This window comes from Arachis hypogaea, chromosome 12 (assembly GCF_003086295.3).
Source record: "Arachis hypogaea cultivar Tifrunner chromosome 12, arahy.Tifrunner.gnm2.J5K5, whole genome shotgun sequence".
Taxonomy (NCBI): domain Eukaryota; kingdom Viridiplantae; phylum Streptophyta; class Magnoliopsida; order Fabales; family Fabaceae; genus Arachis; species Arachis hypogaea.
The window spans coordinates 42,109,580-42,119,967 of NC_092047.1; the positions used below are offsets into that span (position 1 = coordinate 42,109,580).

Sequence of the window (10,388 nt, forward strand, 5' to 3'; positions counted from 1 at the left end):
TTAACCCAAGCTCTAACATAACTTGTATACACTTAATATCATTTTTAAAGTTCATACCTAGCTACCCAGAATTCCCTTTTTCAATCCATACTCATGTATCAACTTATATTTTGGTTCTATTATATGTACACTGATCTTTGAATTCTGAATTTAACATTGGGGTAATTTTGTCCCCTTATTTATTGATTTTTCATATTATTTTTTTTATTTTTTTTATTTTTTTATTTTTTATTTTTTTTTAAAGATAAATAAAGCTTATCAATGCACATAGATTTTTCATTCTTATATTTTCACATGAGTAGGTATCCAAATTCCCCTTAAATTTTTATGACACATTCCCTTAACAACTTTTGTTCCCACAATTTCCCATACTTAACTAGCACACACAATTCTATCTTAAGCTAACCAAAGATTCAAATTGGGGTATACAATTGTTTTTGGGCTTAAGGTTAGTAATGTGGTAAAATATCGAACAAATGGGAATTAAAGGCTCAAAGTGGTTAACAAAGGTAATTGAAAAGGGTAAGCTTAATTTGGATGAGTGAGTTTAAACAAATAATGGCCTCAATCATGTGCAAGCATGCAAATATAATAACTATTGGACATATAAGATAGAACAAAATATAGATTACAATCATAGAGAAGTAAACACACAAGAATGAAATAATTATGGTTAAATAATGTAACCATTCATAAAGGCTCAAATCTTTCACAGGTTGTGTGTTCTTTAACTCAAATATCATGTTCCAAATACAACTCAAGCAAATTTATCATAAGAATTTTTGAAAAATTAGTGAAATTTTGTTTCAAAGATAGATTTTTAAAAGAAACTTATTGTCTTTTCAATCAAGAAGAACATGCATGCAACTATCCTAACCTATGCAATTTATTCTATTCTATAAGGGAAAGAAAATCTAACTAAAATATCCTAATTATTGGTGCTAGAGAAGAGAATTTTCCTCCGGAAGTCAGGTACTGACCGACCTCCCCACACTTAAGGCTTTGCATCGTCCTCGGTGCCATCTGTCAGGAACAGGGGTGGGCTGGTAGCAGTATCTCCACAGTCGGGGCCGTCATGGCTCCCTGTGCTGGTAAAGGAAGTGGAGTCTGGGGTGTCTGAGTCTCTGAAGTGTCCCTTGAGTAGCTCCTTGAGGTGTTTGAATCGGCGCTCGTTACAGCGCTCTCTCATCTTTGCTTTCTGTTCTTGCCGATCCAACCATTTGATTATCTGTTGGAGCAATTTCTCAGTTGTAGATGCTTGTGGTGTTGAAGAAGGATTATCTTCAACTGGAGCAGTAGGAAGGCTTGTAGTGGCTACTGAGAGTCTGAGGTATTTCTCGTTAGGGACATACTGATCATCCCATGGAAGCACGGCTTTGGTGTCCCCAGCTCTGTAGGAGACTCCGGCTGCTGAGACAAGATCTGAGACCAAGGCGGGGAAAGGTAAGTTGCTCACAATTTGTACGTGTTCCATAGCATTCCGAATATGTCTTGAGAGATTCAGAGGTTGGTCTGTAAGGATGCACCATAGTAGAACAGCCATGTCCGCAGTGAAGGAGGACTCATGAGTGCTCGAAAAGATGTAATGGGACATGATCTGCGCCCATACGCGAGCCTCCAAGGTTAGTGCTGAATCCAAGATTCCCTTAGGGTGGGTACGGTGGTATCCGTAGATCCAACGGCTGCCAGGTAAGGCGATGACTCCGAGAACGGAGTCCCAGTCAAATTGGTATCTCTGGCGCTGAAGGGTGGCTTCTTGAAAAGCGTCCATTCTTGCTGGAATAGGGGGAAGACTCAGAGCCTGCTGAATAGCCTCTTCTGTGATGGGAACTTGCTTCTGCCGGACATAAACAGACTGCAGGGTCGGTATGTAGAAGTTGGAGTAGAACTCAACTACCCAAGAAAGATTGACCTGCCTTGGCTGTCTCCATAGGAAACCCCATTGTCTTCGCTCAATTTGCGGCTCAACAAAGGTGGCAATATTGGATGGGAGGATAAGAAGGTATTCATTGTTATAGTTCCTTTCTGCCAGGATAGGGAACATCTGCTCACAGTAGCGATTGGAAAATCGCGCAGCGTCCTTTGCTGGAAAGGCTTTCTCCTTTTCGTCAACCTTTATTATCCTCTTAACTCGTTTTGTTGAGGGCTTGACTGCGGTGGAAGAAGGCTCTGCCATTAATGCTCTTTTAGTTCCTCATCTTGCTGGTGGTTTGGAAGTTGCTTTCTCCTTTCCTTTTTTGGTGGCCATCCTGAAAGAAGGGAAGAGAAAGTAAATTAAATTCAAAGAGATATACAGCAAGGAAGGAAATGGAAAAGAGGGTGAATGATGCACAGTAAAATGTAGATGACATTAACACATGCTCTCGAGTACATATGAAAAGCCATCAATGAAAAATAGCTAGTACAGATAAAAACAAGTAAATGCAAGGTGTTTATTGGCATGCTGGCAAAGGACATGAGTAGCATAGACCAAGCATTACTTCGTAACAAACCATCACGTTTGTATTGACAATTGAATTCAATTAATAAAATAATAAGGAGAATTTGTGAAAAGCAAGCATTGAATAGTAGAGTAAAGTAATGTAGAAAAGTGCATAGGGCTATATAGGCTTTTTCACAAACACATGGCATGCATGGTAAGTAAGATATAAAAAGTATGAAATTGAACATGCAAGCAATCCCTTAAAAATAATAATAATTGTCAAATAAATTGTAACAAGTCACAAGCATATAATGAGGGATAATGACTCAAAATTTCTAGCACCATGTAAAAAGGGAAAGAAGAAGACGAAAAATAAAATAAAAAAATGAAAAGAAAAAGAAAAGAAAAAGAAAATAAAAATGTATATAATATAATAAGAATGATGGAAAAGAGAAGAAGGAAGAAGAAGGTAAAACCTTGTTAATGGTGGTGAGAGAGATAGAGAGTGAGAGGTGAGATAAAAGGGGGGAGAGGGAAGGAAGAAATAAGGAGGGAAAAGAAAAATTAGGATTTGCGGGAGAGGAAGATAAGATATGTGGCAATTTTAGGTTGAGCTGTGCGGCGCATGCGACGTGGCCGCGTGGGGCACGCGTTCGCGTGGGTGCGCGTCAGGTAAGGGGACGCGATCATGTCGGTCACGCGGTCGCGTGACTCGTGATACGCTGCTGGCGCGAGTGCAGCCTCGCTCCAGCACAACTCTCTGTTCAATTTATTGTAATTGCCAAAATTGGGTGACGCGATCGCATGAGTGTGCGTTATAAAATGGGTGACGCGATGGCGTCGGCGATGCGATCGCGTGACAAGGATTGTGCTTCCAGCACCAATCCAGCATCACTCTCGCACAGAATGTTACTGTGCACCCTTTTACGTCGTAAACTTAGAGCACGCGGCCGCGTAGGGCACGCGGTCGCGTGGGAGGCCATGATTCCCATGCGACGCGAACGCGTCAAGGACGCGGTCGCGTGGGTCGTTTTGTGCCATTGGCACGCCTCCAGCCATGCTCCAGCCGGACTCTCTGTTCATTTATTTTTTTTTTCTCCACCCCCTCTGCGACGCGGACGCGTCGCTGATGCGATCGCGTCGCGTGGCGAAAAAAATTTTTTTTTTAAATATAAAGACGTGAAAATAAAAGAGCATGAAAGCACTAATAAAGAGAAGAGTTATGAAAGAAGAAAAACTAAAAGTGAAGAAAAGAACGATCATACCGCGGTGGATTGTCTCCCACCAAGCACTTTGCTTTAACGTCCGTAAGTTGGACGCTCCACTAGCTCAATCTGCTGCTATGTGGGGATCTTCCAGGTGGAAGATCTTAAGCTCCTTATTTTTCTGCACCTTCTCACCATGGTACAGCTTCAGGTGTTGTCCATTAACCTTAATAAGTTCAGAGCTTGAAGGATGGCTTAGGTGTTAGACTCCGTACGGTTCAGCCTTCTCTACTCTGTATGGACCTTCCCATTTTGATCTCAACTTACCGGGCATGAGCCTTAGTCGAGATTTGTAAAGGAGGACAAAATCTCCAGGTTGGAACTCTTTCTTCTTGATGTTTTGATCATGCACAGCTTTCATATTTTCCTTGTAAATTCTGGAGTTCTCATAAGCTTCTAGGCGAAGGTTCTCCAGTTCCTGCAGTTGCAACTTCCTTTCAGCTCCGGCGTTCTCAATTCCCATGTTGCACTCCTTAACTGCCCAGAAGGCTCTATGTTCTATTTCAACTGGGAGATGACAAGCTTTTCCATAAACCAAGCGGAAGGGACTCATCCCAATGGGTGTCTTGTATGCTGTTCTATATGCCCACAGTGCATCTTGTAGCCTGGTGCTCCAGTCTTTTCTATGAGGCTTTACTATCTTTTGCAAGATATACTTAATTTCTCTGTTTGACACCTCGGCTTGCCCATTAGTTTGAGGATGATAAGCGGTTACAACTTTATGGATTATCCCATGCTTATTCATCAATCCTGTTGGTCTCCTGTTACAAAAATGGGTGCCTTGATCGCTCACGATCGCTCGTGGTGATCCAAAGCGACATATAATATGGTTTCTCACAAGGGAAACAACAGTGTTAGCATCATCAGTGCGGGTAGGAATTGCTTCCACCCATTTGGAAACATAATCCGCAGCTAACAATATATAAAAATATCCATTAGAATTTGGAAATGGACCCATGAAGTCAATGCTCCAAACATCAAAAATTTCACAGAAGAGCATATATTGTTGAGGCATCTCATCCCTCCTGGATATATTACCAAATTTCTGGCATGGGGGGCAAAATTTACAAAACTCAGCAGCGTCTCTAAAAAGAGTAGGCTACCAGAATCCGCAGTCTAAGATCTTTCTAGCTGTTCTTTGAGGGCCAAAATGTCCTCCACTCTCAGATGAGTGACAGGCCTCTAAAATGGACTGGAATTCTGATTGAGGCACACAACATCTAATTATCTGGTCAGCGCCACATCTCCATAAATATGGGTCATCCCATATATAATATTTAGACTTGCTTTTCAGTTTGTCTCTTTGATGTTTAGAAAAATGTGGAGGAAATGTGCGGCAAACTAAATAATTAGCGACAGGTGCATACCAAGAGACTACCTCGGATACTGCTTGCAGGTTGTCAAAAGGAAAATTATCATCTATAGGAGTAGGATCATCCTTAATATGTTCAAGGCGACTCAAGTGGTCTGCTACTAAATTCTGATTACCACTCCTATCCTTTATTTCTAAATCAAATTCTTGTAACAGCAGTATCCAACGTATAAGCCTTGGTTTGGATTCCTTTTTAGCTAATAGATACTTTAGAGCTGCATGGTCTGAATACACTACTACTCTAGTACCAAGTAAATAAGCTCGGAATTTATCCAGAGCAAAAACAATAGCAAGAAGCTCTTTCTCAGTAGTAGTATAATTGGACTGGGCAGTGTCTAAAGTCTTAGACGCATAGGCAATAACAAAAGGATCCTTACCTTCACGTTGAGCCAGCGCTGCTCCTACTGCATGGTTGGAAGCATCGCACATGATTTCAAACGGCTGACTCCAGTCTGGTCCTCTCACAATTGGGGCTTGAGTTAGAGCAGTCTTCAGCTTATCAAATGCTTGTTCGCAATCCTCACTGAACTCGAACTCAATATCCTTCTGCAGTAATCTGGATAAGGGAAGTGCCACCTTACTAAAGTCCTTAATAAACCTCCTGTAGAAACCTGCATGGCCAAGGAACGAACGGACTTCCCTCACAGAAGAGGGGTAAGGCAAACTAGAAATAATATTTACCTTTGTTGTGTCTACAGAAATGCCATTATTAGATACCACATGTCCTAATACAATCCCTTGTTTTACCATAAAGTGGCATTTTTCGAAATTCAATACAAGGTTTGTATTAACACATCTATCTAATACTCGAGATAATCCATCTAAGAAAAGGCTAAAAGAATCACCATAAACACTAAAATCGTCCATAAAAACTTTTATACAGTCCTCAATAAGATCAGAGAAAAGACTCATCATGCACCTTTGGAAGGTGGCTGGTGCATTGCACAAGCCAAAGCGTATTCTCTTATAAGCATAAGTCCCAAAAGGACATGTAAAAGTAGTCTTTTCCTGATCCTCAGGAGCTATATGAATCTGGAAATAACCTGTGTAACCATCTAAAAAGCAATAATTTGACTTACCTAACAGGCGATCCAGCATTTGATCAATGAATGAAAGTGGGTAGTGATCCTTACGGGTAGCTTGGTTGAGACGCCTGTAATCAATGCAGACTCTCCAAGCATTCTGAACTTTAGTTGCTATGAGCTTTCCATGCTCACTCTTCACTGTAGTGACTCCAGATTTCTTGGGCACCACTTGTACTGGGCTTACCCATTCACTGTCTGAAATGGGATATATGATACCTGCTTCCAATAGTCTGGTCACTTCCTTTTTGACAACTTCCAAGATGGTGGGATTCAATCTTCTTTGGGGTTAATGGACAGGTCTTGCTCCCTCTTCTAAAAATATTCTGTGCTCACATACTTGAGGGTTGATTCCCACTATGTCTGCCAAACTCCACCCAATTGCCTTCTTATGCTTCCTCAGTACATCAAGTAACTGCTCTTCTTGTTGAGAAGTCAGTTCCCTTGCGATAATGACCGGAAGCTTCTGCTCATCCTCAAGATAAGCGTATTTGAGATGTGGAGGGAGAGCTTTCAATTCTAACTTTTGATCATGGGTAGGCTCTGGATTATCTGGGGCTTGTGAAAATGGCGAAGTGCCCTCACTGTCAGTTAAGAGGGTCCCCCACACTGGGACCTTGTCCAGTGTGCCTCTCTTCAAACTCTTCCTTTTGAACTTCAGCCACACTTTCGTCTATGATATCACACTGGAAGATAAAACGATCTTCTAGGGGGTTGTCAATTACTCTATTCAGATTGAAGATTACTATGCGGCCATCTATTTCAAAGGAGTATGTTCCTGAAAAAGCATCCAATTTGAATTTTGATGTCTTCAGGAATGGTCTTCCAAGTAGGATTGATGATGGCTTATCTGAATCATTGTGGGGCATCTCCAAGATATAAAAATTAGTGGGAAATGTGAGCCCTTTAGTGTTCACCAAAACATCTTCAGCAACTCCAGCCACTGTAATAATGCTTTTATCTGCTAACACAAAACGAGCTGCCGACCTTTTTAAGGGAGGGAGCCTCAAAACATCATATATAGACAAAGGCATTATACTGACACATGCTCCTAAATCACACATGCAGTCATAAATTACTACACCACTAATAGTACAACTAACTATGCAAGGACCTGGATCACTACATTTTTTAGGTAATCCTCCCATTAAAGCAGATATAGAACTACTTAAAGGAATAGTTTTTAATTCATTAATTTTGTCTTTATGGATACATAAGTCTTTTAGAAACTTTGCATATTTAGGTACCTGCTGAATAACATCAAAAAGGGGAACAGTTACCTCAACCTTTTTGAATATCTCTACCATTTTAGGATCGGGTTCCAGCTGCTTCCTGGGCTTCCTTGCAAGTTGTGGAAATGGAATAGGAGTAGTATTGTCTGTGGTGTCTATGCCTTTTGGTGCTTCCTTCTGTGGTTGAGTTATCTCTTCTTCAGCTATGTCCTGTATATCCTCTTCCTCTTCAACATCTTTGATTTCTACCACCTCTTCAGCTGAGGCGTATTCTGGTGAGCTTGGTTCCTCCTGATTCCTCTCCTGCAGTGTGGTTCTGGACCTCAGGGTGATAGCATTAATGCCTCCCTTTGGATTGGGTAATGGTTGAGAGGGGATTCCAGTGGTGCTTGAAGGTTGGTTACTGGAATTTTGTGCTGATCCAAGCTGTGTCGTAAAAGCTTGCAGAGTAGAGGTGAGACCATTCAGACCGGCGTTAATACTACTCATGATGTTGTTTTCCATGGTTTGTTGTCTTTTCTCAAAAGATTGTAGTAGATCTTCATTAGAAGATAACGAAGAATGAGTAAATTGAGAGGTCTGCTGCTGATTGTTCTGTGGTCCTTGGTTCTGCCTTAGGTGAGGTGCTCTGTAAGGTTGATTTTGCTGCCTGTTATTGTTATTGTTCCACCTCTGATTTCCCTGATTATCTCTGCCTCCTCTGTTATTGTTGTCTCTCCAATTCTGGTTTGAATTGTCCTGCCATCCATGGTTATTATTTCCACTTTGATTGTACCCTGGGTTGGGGCGGTCATAGAAGTTGTGAGTGGATGCCACCATGTTGTCTTCTTGTTGGAGCTGCGGGTATTCATCAGTGTAATGGCTATAATCAGCACAGATTCCGCAAATTCTTTGTGGGACTAGTTGTTGGTTTTGCTGTGGTGGAGGAGGTTGAGCTTGCTGAGCTTGTTGATTCAACTGCATTTGTTTCAGCAAGTTGGTCATTTCATAGATGTCTTGAGTTAGAGCAGCAGTCTCTCTGCTAGAAGATACTTCTACAACAGCTTTTGAACGGCCTTGCTTTTGTCTGTGGTTCCTAGTGGATTCAGCTAAATCACTGATCAATTGCTAAGCTTCATCAGTGGTCTTGTACTTCTTTATAGACCCATTGCTGGCACTTTCCAGTATGGTCTTATCTTGGGGCCTCATACCCTGTGTAATATAGCTGAGTAGCACGATCTTGTCAATCATGTGGTGGGGGCATGCTTCCAGAAGATTATTGAAGTGCTCCCAGTATTCAAAGAGAGTCTCATTGTCATCCTGAACAATTGTAGAGATATCCTTCCTTATCTTATCAGTAACTTCAGATGGAAAGAATTTCTCCAGAAACTCCTTTCTGAGTGTTTCCCAGTTGGATACATTTGCTAGAGGTTGAGTGTAGTACCACTCTCTTGCTTTTTCCTCAAGAGAAAACGGAAAAGCTTTCAGCAGAATTGAAGTTTCATCAGTGCCATCACGCCTGACAGTAGAACAGGCTGCCTGGAAATCTCTCAAGTGCTTGATAGGCTCTTGAGCAGGTAGGCCATGAACTTGGGCATCAAATTAGCAGTGCGGCTTTATTTCAAAATCTGTAGCTACTGCCGGATGATGCGCTTGAAACGGTTGCATTATAAAATCAGGGGCTCCTTCCTCCTGGATGGTAACTCTCCTAGCTGCCATGTTTCTGCACGTAAAACAACCGAATCAGTAGAACGGGGGCTGGTTTCTTCCTCAGATTCACTTTCAGATTCGCCCTCAAAGCGGGCTAACCGACGCTGTTCTCGCCTTATTCGTGAAATTGTCCTTTCAATTTCAGGATCGAAAATTAGCAAGCGCGGATCAGGAAGTGAACGCGTCATTTGACGGAAGAAACATGCAGCTCATAATAGCAAAATAAAATAAATGCAAATAAATAAATTCTAATTAATAAAATTAGCACTCTATTGCAACTCCCCGGCAACGGCGCCAAAAATTGATGAGACGCAGAAGCTGGTGAATTAAAAATTATTAAAATGGTTACGTTACAAGTATAGTTCTTAACTCACCGAAAATCTGCCTATCAATTTAGAAGTATGTCACAGAGAGTTTGAATTAAAAATTACTGGAGTTTTAAGTCCCAGGTCGTCTCCCAACGAGTTGCAGAAAAGTGTGCTATCTTATTAATCAGATGTTCCAAGAAGTTGAGCTAAGTAAATTGGAATGTAAATTGAGGAAATTTAAATAATATGAATAAAAGCCTTGAATGGGAGTTGATTGGTTGGAATTTCTACTATTGATGGAGTGATTGTAAGATTAATTTATAATTAATGGTTGTTCTGTTTGGTTATCCTTTACTAGGTAAGGGAAAGTCAAACAAGTTGGAATGCCAGATCTGTTCACAAGTTGCAACCCACTTAGTTCAAAGGGATTGGCGTTGGTGACATGATAGCAATCTAACATTTAACCTAATTACAAATTTTTCCTTCAATCCTTCCAACTCAAGAGTTCCTTTTAATCAACTCCCATCAATAAAGAAACTACTCACACATTGTAAATAATAAATTCATAGCACATGAAAGGGAATTAAAAGAAGACATGATTATTGGAATTGAAATTGAATTAAAAAGAAATAATCCTTGCATTAATTAATCATAAAAGTATTCAAATAACAAAATTGAGCAAAACAAGGAACATGGAAGAATAAAACCAAGTTAAGAAAACGAACTAGAATGACGAAGTCTTGATGAGGAAATAACTCTTCTCAATGTTCCAATGCTAAGACCAATTGAAAATTAAAATTCTAAAACCTGGAGAGAAAAACCTAAGAGAGTAAAACTAGATCTCCAACTGTCTCTGAATGAATGTGTTATTTGTTTCTGCATGTTCTCTGACTCTAGTCTGCTGTTCCGGGCCGAAAACTGGGTCGAAATAGGGTCCAAAATCGCCCCCAACGAATTCTGCAGATTATGCAGATCGCACATGTCACGCGATCGCGTCATCCATGCGGACGCGTCATTC

The 10,388-nt window shown here is 40.8% G+C and overlaps 1 non-coding gene across 1 annotated transcript; it reads left to right on the forward strand.

Moving 5' to 3' along the window:
- Positions 1-8,598: 8,598 nt before the first annotated feature.
- On the forward strand, positions 8,599-8,705 carry LOC112731587 (small nucleolar RNA R71). The gene has a single exon (XR_003167360.1). It is a non-coding gene; the product is annotated as a small nucleolar RNA R71 (small nucleolar RNA).
- The last annotated feature ends 1,683 nt before the right edge of the window (positions 8,706-10,388 follow it).